Genomic DNA, 11,795 nt, shown 5'->3' with positions numbered 1-11,795 from the left:
CGTTATCCACTCGAAAAAGTGATTTTATCCTTTTTGTATTTTCCAGTAGCGAGCGAGTATTCGTTTAAAAATTTTCCTATTCGACAATAAATTCATGTTTCTATGGAACTGGAAATAATAAAGGTTCTTTAAATCGTAGAGTGTATTCGTTTGATATTAAACCGAACTTTTCATTGATACAAAAATCTATCAATGAAAAGTACGATGTGTAGAAAAGTTTTTCATTTATCTAATAAACCGAATCACTTAAGAAAATTTTGTAGACCAATAATGATACTAATTTAAAAAAAAATTTAATTATAACATAATTTAAGAAACGAAAAAAGAAAAAGGAACAAAAAAAAACGTAGAAAAGATACAAAGAAAAAAAAAATCAGAGAAAAGAAAAAAGACTCTTCGATCGTTAAACAAATAACGAAAGATAGAGAACTAGTGGATCTATTAAAACGTGCCTAAGATAATTATCATACAGGACTGTGTCATTAATATTTAAGATTCATAGTATGTACTATACGTACATAGTATGATTTATTCACGGGGATGCAAGTTTCTAACCCCACGTTGACACCATCGTGCGAGGTTGAAACGAAAAGTGAGGGGTGTCTAGTAACTATAGACTGAACCTAAATTAGCAGGGCTGCTTAAAAGAAATTCCCGAGAGGTATCAACATCAACAGGGTGTACCTGGAGGGTGAATTAAGTAGGGAGGATGGATCGCACGTGTGTGATCCTTCGTCGTTCGTAAAGCAAAAATTTCAAATAGAAAGGGAAGAAGAATGAAGGAGAGAGAGAAAGAGAAAGAGAGAGAGAAAGAGAGGATATAGAAAAGATATATAGATGAAACAAAGATGGAAGTAAAGATGTAGTAGAATAAAAAGTGAGACGAAAAGTGAAAGTGAAAGAGACAGAACAACGGCATAAAATATGAAAAAGAAGAAAGACAGGGCCGACAGACCGTAGAAGATGAAATAGAATAAAAAGTGAAAGTTAAAGAGATGAAGAGAGAGAGAGAGAGAGATAAAAGACAGGTGGATAAAGTAAAAAAGTGAGATGGAAGTGAGATAAACAGAAAGAATGAGTGAGAGTGGGAAACGGATAAACATTTAAAGAGATGAACAAAGAGAGAGAGAAAGAGCCAAGAAGCAAAATCATATATAAAAAGTGCAAGTGAGAAAAAGAGAAAGAGAGAGAGAGAGAAAGAGAGAGAGAGAGAGAGAGAGAGAGAGAGATCGAAAAGACATAGTAGATAAAGCAAAAGAAAATGGAGAAAGAAGGAAGCAGACAAACAGAAAGAATGTGAGTTAGAACTAAAAAAGACAGATAGACGAATAAACAAAAAAAGAGAAAGAGAAAGAGAAAGAAAAAGAGATAAACAGAGAGAGAGAAAGAGAGAGAAGGAGAGAGAGAGAGAGAGAGAGAGAGAGAGAGAGAGAATGAAACTGAAACTGTTAAACGTATAGTGATAGAGAAAGTGATATAGAAAAAGATAAAGGATTATAGTAAAAGAATAAGAATAAATATAAGATAGAAAGAGACGGCCCGAGACATATGTATAAAGATAAATAGTATAACATAGCAAAAGAGTTAGATATATGGACAGAAATAGAAAGAGAGAGAGAGAGAGAGAGGAAGAGAGAGAGAGAGTATACGATAGAAGGAAAAGAGGACAGAGAACGCTAGAGATTGGGGTGGTGCTGGTGGTGCTGGTGGTGGTTGAATGGAAGGGGTTAGTGTGAAAGAATGGTGGGAAAGGGTGAGGGAGAGGGAGTGGTTCGGCTGAGCCGCGGTATGGAAGAAGAATGAGAGGAAGAGCAACGTCGCTTTCGTGTCTTCAATAGAGAGAAAATTTATCGCGCAATAACTTTTCGTCGCGCGCGCCGAGTGAAGTTCCAAACGAAACATCCATCTTCATGAAAGCAGAATGGCGCGGGGTAGCGGCCGGTAAAGAAAATATTGTAGAGCAAGAGAGAGAGAGAGAGAAAGATAGATAGATAGATATATATGTATAGAGAGAGAGAAAGAGAGAAAGAAAGAGTAAGAGAAAGATAGAGATAAAGAGACAAAGAAAAAAAGAGAGAAGTAAAAAGAGAGAAAGAGAGAGAGAGAGAGAGAGAGAGAGAGAGAGAGAGAGAATGAGCGAGTTCGCGGCCGCGTATGTGATAATGATAAATTGTTATACTGCTTTCTCGACGATAACTCGACCAATGGCGCGAGCTAGAAAAAGATAGGAACAACGAACGAAAAGAGAACGCGTGTGTCCTGCTTTTCTCGCTTCATCCATCCCCTTACTTAAATTTCTCTCTCCCACCTCCCAACCCACCTCTCAACCTTCCCAATCTCTCGATACCTAGTCTTTCCATACACGACTCCTTCCCCATTTTTTTCATCCTCCCCCACCTTTCACCCGTGTACTATATCTAATGATAAGAACTTTATCGGAAAAAATATATTCGAACGATCAAAATTGCTTCTGAACGTTCTCGCGACTGACAAATCAAAAATCCTTTTTCTTTTTTTATTTTTCTTTTTTTTTCGATCGCCCTCCATCGTTATCTCGATTACGTGCGATATTTCTTTTCGTTCTTTTCTCTTTTGGTTTTTGTTTTTGCTTTTGTTCTTTATAATTCGTTTTCCTTTTTTCTTCCTTGCTTGCTTGCTTTCTTTCTTTCTTTCTTTCTTTTTTATTTTGTATCTCTCTCTCTCTCTCTCTCTCTCTCTCTCTCTCTCTTTCTCTCTCTCTGTTAGCTCGCTCTTTCTCTTACTATTTTTTTTACTCTCGTTCTATTTCTCTTTCTCTCTCTTTCTCTCTCTTTCTTTATCTGTTTAGTTTTTGTTATTTTAGTCGTTGTTATCTCGCATCGCGTTCATTTCTCTCCTACCTCCATACGAAAAGTGACACACGATACGTGCGTGTCGTGTCACTCGTCCGTTTTTTTCTGTCAACTCGAAGCTTATTATTCTTCTTCTTTTTTTTTTCTTTTTTAATTTCTTTTCCCTTTATCTTCTATTTATTCATTCGTTCACTTATTTATTTATTTATTTATTTACTTATTTATTTTTAATCGAATATTCTCATCGTAATTAAATTCTTAAATGTCGAAATGTTTCGGTCACGTTATACTAATTCATTAATATTTCGATATATTTTCTTTTAATTTAACCACTATATATATATTGTTATGTAGTAAATAAATATTATAATAAAAATATTCTTCCTTTCTCTCTCTCTCTCTCTCTCTCTCTCTCTCTCTCTCTCTCTTTCTCTTTGTCATTTAATCTATTTTTCTTTCTCTGTCAATTTATCTCTCACTCTTTCTTTCTCTTTCTCTTGCAGGTTATTCCTTTCTCTCTCTTTCTCTAGTAATCTCCTATCTTCGTAATCGTGAAGAATAATAAAAAAGGATGTCACGAGTATATGGAGTACCTTATTGATGCTTCCGGATGTCATAATCAATCCAGTATCACAAGATACGAGCTATCAGCGATGATTTCCTCGGTCGTACAAGTCGACGTTATTATCGTCTTTCCAACCCTTATTCTCGTTTTCCCTTGAGCCCCCAAGTACTCGAGTATCATCATCCCCCCTCTCTCTCTTTCTCTCTCTCTCTCTCTCTCTCTTTTTCTCTCTTTCTTATACTCCTTCACAAATAGCGAGCATAAAGCGACGTTGCTCTTTATCAGGCCACTTACGTTTTATCGATCGTAGCAGCAATGTAATTTCAACCCCCGTACCTTCGTACCTTCTGCTCATTCTGTTTCGCTCATCGCCACACTTCAGAAAAACCCTTTCGAGAAGACGTCGAACGAATAAATACATTTTTTATGTCATACGAGTATCCTACAATTTTAATTGACTTTTAACTACATCTCCTCTTTCTCTATTTCTCTCTCTCTCTCTCTTTTTTCTATCTCTCTTTTTCTATATTTATCTGTTTCTTTTTTTTTCTTTTTTAATCAATCTTTGTAAATATTTTATATATATATATAATTTATTATTAATTATATATATAAAATATTAAATAAAAAATATAATAATATGTTTACAATGTCCACATACAATATATATATATATATATATATATATATATATATATAAGACTAATTAATCGAAAGAAAAAAAAATATAAAAAAAGAAGAAGAAAGAAGAAAAATTCGACATTCAAACACGCAAGATGATAAGTGAAAAATAGAAAAAAAGAACGGAAAGGAGAACAAAGAAGAAAAAAAGAATGAAAAACTCCCTCGAAAAGGAAAGAGCGCGGGGCTGTGGTACGGTGGTAAATAAAAGAATAAAAAGAATATATCTGGCCATCATAATGAAATCTAAGTTGAATACGTTTCTACGAGTACGATCTTTCTTTTCCGCGATTCTTTCACGAGCAAGCTGTTCCTTTTCTCATAGTCCTTTGCTCCACCTACATCCTTTGAAACAAGCAGCCCATGTATGAAACAAGTAACCCCTCGAACGCACGAACGCTCAACATGGAATTTTTCGATTTTCCGCGACGAAAGGACGTTCGCAACGGGTGTCGAGAGTAAAAGAAGGCCGACGAGTAAATTGAAGCGATCCATTATACCTACGTTGGATGTTGGTAGACGGCAGCCAACAGGGGGTGGTAACGTAGAAGAGGGTGACGACCTGAACGAGTCATGGAACTTGTGTCTTGGACAGGTTCAACGTTGTTCTTGAGAAGGGGTGAGAGAAGGAGAGAGAGAGAGAGAGAGAGAGAGAGAGAGAGAGAGAGATGCTGTAATAGCAAGTACGATCAAAATGGCTGTGGTCATCATCGGAGATCTGTCAATCCTCTCTCTCTCTCTCTCTCTCTCTCTCTCTCTCTCTCTCTCTCTCTCTCTCTTTTTGTTGTTCTCTATCCCTTTCTTATCTTGATTATTTGGAAGTATCTATATAAGTAATCGTATCGAATCATCGATAAAATATTTCTTACGATGATTTCAACGAAATTTCAACGAGTTTTTGAATAATAACGAGATTATTTTGGAAATAATATCTTTGATGGAGATAATAAAGATGTAACTAATAATAGTTAATTGGTATAATATATTGATTATAATAATTATATATTGATTATAGTATTATGTTAGTTATGGTATTATATGTTATTTATTAGTTAATTAATTAATATATTAATTGATAAGTAATATATGATATTATTAATAACGATGGTAATAGGTATAATATAAATTATTGATAATATTCTTTATTTTGTATATGGATGCATTAATATTCGAAGATTCGATACGAAATTTTCTGAGAAGATCAATATGAATTTAATTGTATTATTTTGTTCCTATCTCGATTTGTAACTATCGACGTTGTTTTTTTTACACAATTTGCTTATCGAATTATCGTTGTGCAAATATATCTTAGATATCGATTTGAAACTAATTCAAAAAGAAATAAGAAATTGGGAACCATATTTGACATTGACTGTAATTATTTTATTTAAAAAACAATTCATTTCACATTCGTTCGAAAAAAATAAACGATCGATCGATCGATCGATCTAATAATGCAAGAAGTTTTTAACGCTTATTACATTACGTGTTACAAACATAATCATTTAAATTCAATCAGTTGTAATCCTCTTGAAAATAATCGATATCTATAATAAATAATAAAATATCATACAACGATAAAAACTTTGATATTCCGTTTAATGTCTTTGCTGAATTACTAATTATTACTTCGACCTGTTGTTCCCAAAATAAACCATGCAATGTAATACCTATATATATATAGTAATCGAACACAGCATCATCAGCCTTATCCAAGAAGTTAACAACAACGCGATCGAAAGTTTCGTTATGAATTATTAATGACTTCGGTCCGAAACCGGCCAAATGTTTGTTCTGATTATAGACAAAATAAGATGGAAGAAGGGATATGTGATAGGGAGTGAATAATTTAAAGATATTAGAGAAATAGAGAAATAAAAAGAAGAGAGAGATAAAGAGAGAAAACAAAATAATGAATGATAGAAAACCAACAAAAATCATCTTTACTCTTCGTCGAATTTCTTTTGATCCGAAGTTTACCATCAATGGGTTAACACGATGGTATACATTATTAATTAACACAGTTATTAAACAGAAGAGTGAGATAGTAGAAATTTACCCTCTAGGGGTATTTCAAACTCTCTCTCTCTCTCTCTCTCTCTCTCTCTCTCTCTCTCTCTCTCTCTCTCTCTCTCTCTCTCTCTCTCTCTCTCTCTCTATATATATATATATATATATATATATATATATATATATATATTCCTCCTTCCTCTTACTTTTCCTGCTCTTCCTGTTCTTCCTGATACACAATGTCCTCCCTTTCTCCTCTCCCTCATTTTCCTCCTTTCATCCATCCTCATCGCTTGCCCACACCGTTACCTTTTAATAAATGTTCCTCTTAGTCTATCAAAATCCATTAATTTAGTTCACGTTTCGCATTTATATGCGACCATCGAACAATGCTCGATGAATCTTCGATGTTCGATGAATCGATCGTTAATGAATAGAAGCATCTCTTCACGAGCTTTTTCTTCTATCTTTCTCTATCTATCTATCTCTCTCTCTCTCTCTCTCTCTCTCTCTCTTCTCTCTCTCTCTCTCTCTCTCTCTCTTTCTTTCTTTCTTTCTTTCTGTCTGTCTGTCTGTCTCCCTTTTTCTCTTTAGTTCTCTTTACCTCGTTTTCTTCACGATTCCTATTATACCTACAATGGTTTTATGTTAATGAAAAGAAGTTTCTCTTTCTTTTGGAGATAACGAGTTCGTATAATAAATTAGTGGAGAGGTAATATTCTAGCCACTCTCTGAGAGTGGAATTAATTGAAAATGTTAGAAGATAAATAAATGTATTTTGCTAATCATTTGAATTATCAGATAATAATAATAATAAATAATAAATAATTGTAATAATAATAAATAAGTAATAATAATGATAATGATAATAAATATAAGTGTACATTAAAAATAATCATAAAAATTTATCGTTGTCAAACGTTCTAACGAAAATAACGAAATTTCTTACAGACTCCTTCGTGTTTTCGTAGGAGTCGATAACATCTGAGAATTTCTCTGATAACAAATTATTAAGAGAGATTAGAAGTAGAAAGAGGAATGAAAAGAGAGAAAGAGAGAGGAATATTTCCGACGACAAATTCACTTCGAAAATATATAATTCCCGTTCTCGCGAGGATATAACTAATTATTTATGAAGAAATTCCATTGGTGTACATTCGATAATCGATGAATCGAAGTTAAAGTCGATCAATTATTTAACTTAAGTACTCAAATGTAACAAAGCTAATCATGATCTCATATATAACATACATATATACATACATATATATAAAACTAGAAAGAGTCAATCATTATATATATATATATATCACATTATATAAAATCTATTCTATATATTATTTTATTTATTCGATAATAATGTAAAAATTAATACGTATTAATGTATACATATAGTAAAAATAATAAGAAATTCTCTGATATATATACATTTATATATACACACATACACATACGATACGCATACGTGTACGTATATAAATATACACACATACACACACACACACACAATATATATATATATATATATATATATATATATATATAACGTTAAAGAGTCAATCACACGTTCTCCTTTTTCCTCAAATCTTTATCCTCGATCTCATCCGACGAACTAACACGAATCTTCACTGTGATCCGCCATTAAACTTGCACCAACCTATAAGACAAGTAAGTTTTACCCCTCTTTCCAAAAGAAAGTCATTAACTTTTCACAACGTCCTACCAAATTAGCCGTTCAACTGCGGAGTCGCGCCCGCCATTATACGGATATTAAGTTCCAACCCGTGAAACGCTTAAAGCCACTTGGAAAGTTTACCACCCGGTTCTTCTATCTTCCGACAATCCTCCCACTCTCCTCCCCTCCCCCTCTACTACCCCCTCCACAGTTATCCCCTTATACTTTGGTTCAAGAAAAATAAGTTACCCCGTTCTTTTTTTCTTTTCCTTTTTTCCTTTTCTTTTATTTTTTCCTTCTTTTCTTCTTCTTCTTCTTCTTTTTTGTTGGCCCTGTTGCTTCCTATTTACTTCTGTTGAGTTCCTAATCGTACTGAGATAATATTATGCAAGAGAGAGAGAGAGAGAAAGAGAGAGAAAGAGAGATGCGAGGTATGTGTTAAATAAAAAAATAAAAAACTTTGTTTTGATATAAATGATTGTTTGCAAGATATATAGAAAAGGAATATCGAAGGAGAATTAATTATTTTGTTACGTCTAATAAAGATAATATTTAAGGGAAAATTGTAAAATGTATTATATATATATATATATATATATATATATATATATATATATACACATATACACATATATATAAAATAAGAAAATAGAAAAGATTTTTCTTTATAATTACTGTATTGTATACTGTTGTGCGTACGTATATACGCACGAGTATGCGTGTGTATGTGTATGTGTGTAATTGTATTGGGACAAATATGATATGTACACGTGTGTGTGTATATGAAAGAGAGTGAGAGAAAAAGAGAGAGAGAGAGAGAGAGAGAGAGAGAGAGAGAGAGATACAAAATGTGTACTACAACACAGTATATAGTAAATTTATAAAATATTTTAAGAGAAAATTAATTTTTAATTTATATATATAATATATATATAAAGAGAGATTATAATATATTAAATACTTATATGTTATAACTAATCGATCGTTAGAATACAATAACTAAAAGTACGACGTACAGATAAACATTTGTTTAACAACACAGTCTGAGTCATGTCGATAATAGAAATTCTACAATAGAACGAATTATAAATACGTCCTAGTAAACATTCGCTTGTACTTGTAAAAGGTCGATACTTCAGTTCGTTGTAAACCTTCGTCTCGTTAGCACGCAATATATAATTTATTCTATTTCTCACTCTCGTAAAATAGTTAAAATCGTTAGAAACCCATAGAATTTTTCAAGAGTGTACGTGTTTTATCAAAATCGTCATCATCAACGTCAACGTCAATTAGATTAAATTAGAAACGTAACGTTAGGAACGTTAGGATTATAAAATATTAAGATATCGACAGATTTTATTCTATACGTTTAATTCATTCGACAACGTAAAAATTAATTAACGAATCTCGTTGGTCCGATTAGGAATGAATTTATTCATTATTAGATAACCATAGAAAGCGTAACGATTTAATTTATTTTATAAGTTTAGTTAATAAGTAATATCTTTTTTCTCCTTTCAGATTCGATTTGGTCATCTCGATTTTTTATCCAGATGATTTATATATTAGAAATATCATTTTATTCCGATTACAAGTACACATTTTTATACGAATGTACAACGATTTCATTTATTTATTATTTATAGTTTCATATCATTTCTATTTATTTGGTTAATATTTTTATCGATTAATAATAAGTTATCTCCGTAAAAAGAAGTCTTCAACGAATGCGAATATTTTTTTGGCAGTATAAATAATTAAATGTTAGTATTACGCCACTTGTATTACGTACCGATAATTTATTATAAATATTGATCATTTATTTAAAATATCGATAGGATGAATAATTGCCGTTTCAAATTCGATCGACACTTCTCCATTTTCATTTTATAATAATCTCATTTATATTATTGTTATTTATATACGTGAACTTGAGAAGCTTTGCAATCGCGATAGAGATGCTGCAAATTCACAGAATAATCTTCTTTCCCTTTGTCTCTTTCTCTCTCTTTCTCTCTCTCTCTCTATCTCTCTCTTTTTTTCGCACATACGTAGACACGTTTGTTTACACAGAGCCAGAGAGAAAGAAAGAAAAACAGAGAAAGAAAATTAGAATATATTAAATACGTAAGATATATGTTATAACTAAAATCTAATGTTAGAATTTTGTAAATATATAAATATACAAAAATAGATACATATATATTATATATAAATATATAAAAGTACATATACATATACATACATATATATATATAATAATATATACAATATATATTTATACATACACTTTCAAGGAACACTTTAATCTAGAAAACTAAACGAGATAGGAAAAAGAAGAAGGAAGCCGAAAATTCATGACATCGTTCTCACTTTAGCCTCGAGCCAGTCGATTAGTTCAGAGAGAAAGGGATGATAGGGAGGGATGATAGGACCTATATCCAGCCTTGACCTTCTTGACCTTCTCAGCTTTCCTGTCTGACCGAAACCACGAAAGAAGCCCATTTCCGTCCACTCCCATGGCAAATTGCATTTCCTTCTCCTGATCGCTCGTTTCTCCTCGTTCAAAGACGAAATTATATCGGGTTGAGGGCTAAATAACCGGGGAGGGTAGAAATCAACGAAACGTTCGAGAGAGATAGCCAATGACGATAGAAAAGTACCTGACGAGAGGACACCTGATTAAACTATATTCTACGAAATAAGAAACTGAAACGAAACAATTTTCATGCGACATTTTCTTTCACGTTTATCTTTCCTATCTTCTTCTTTTCTTTCTTCTAATTGTTATTATTATTGTTATTATTATTTTTTTTTTTTTTTTAACAAGATCAGAAAGATTATCGTCATAGATCAATAGTAATGAAACGCTTAGAAAATCAAGTAAGTTATGTTAACGATAATTCTATCGTCGAGAATAATTTTGTCAAAATAGATTTGTTACTTTCAATGTTATCTTTTGTTGTTGTGTTTTGTAATTTTTTTTATTCATTCGTATATTTCGTTTTATTTTATCTTTTCTTCTTTACAAGGTCATCGTAGGTAATACGTGATAAATAAGATACGTAGAAAATCGATATGTGATTTTAACGGGAATACTGTTCAATAGTATATTTATTGAAATTTATTTATGATTTTGAAAGTTCGCTTTTTCTTTCTTCGTCTTCTCAAGGTCAAAGCATCATCGTTGTAGGACAGATAGCGATGAATAAAATACGATAGAATATCGATAAGCGATTTTAACGAAAATCCTATTTAATAGAAATTTATTAAAATTTATTTATGATTTTTAATGTCATGTGGTCTTGGTCCGTATCGGACGTTGCGGTTAATTTATGTAAAACGAAATATTATGTGAAATAATGTTTCGTATAATATCATCCGGTTGATCCATAATCACAATATTATAATGCAAAATGGTGGTGTTCACCATTTTCCAATTACAAAGGAACATTCACTTACTGACATTATCACCAATTTATCAATATTCCGTCTATTTGTAATTCCAGTTGTTAATTATTATTGTTATAAGACGAACCAGTCGCCTAATTAGTTTCACGTAAGATATAAATAATAAGTAAAACGTGTATAATAATTACATAATGTATATCGATCGTTCCTTTTGATTACAAAATATTAGAATATTAGAAAACTGTGTAGATTTAAAATCCGTATCGAAAGATTTAAAACGGAGATCTTTGAACTTCGTTTTCGATCTGAACGATCATTTATGATCATTGAGAAATATATTTTTTAACAAATTGATAAATTTGTTGGGTAGGATATCCTCGTTAAAATATAAAAAAAAACATTTTTTTAATTAATCATAACAATAATAATAATAACAATAATAGTAATAGTAATAATAATAATAATAATAATATATTGTAAGGCGCATATTATATGTTAAAATATTTCTCCGTCCACTAATTAAAATTATTCTTTTTTTATTCTTTTCATTTTATAAATATTATAACTCACGTATGTATATATATATATATATATATATATATATATATATATATATATATAT

This window comes from Vespula pensylvanica, chromosome 17 (genome assembly GCF_014466175.1).
Source record: "Vespula pensylvanica isolate Volc-1 chromosome 17, ASM1446617v1, whole genome shotgun sequence".
Taxonomy (NCBI): domain Eukaryota; kingdom Metazoa; phylum Arthropoda; class Insecta; order Hymenoptera; family Vespidae; genus Vespula; species Vespula pensylvanica.
Note: the sequence above shows the minus strand (reverse complement) of the source record.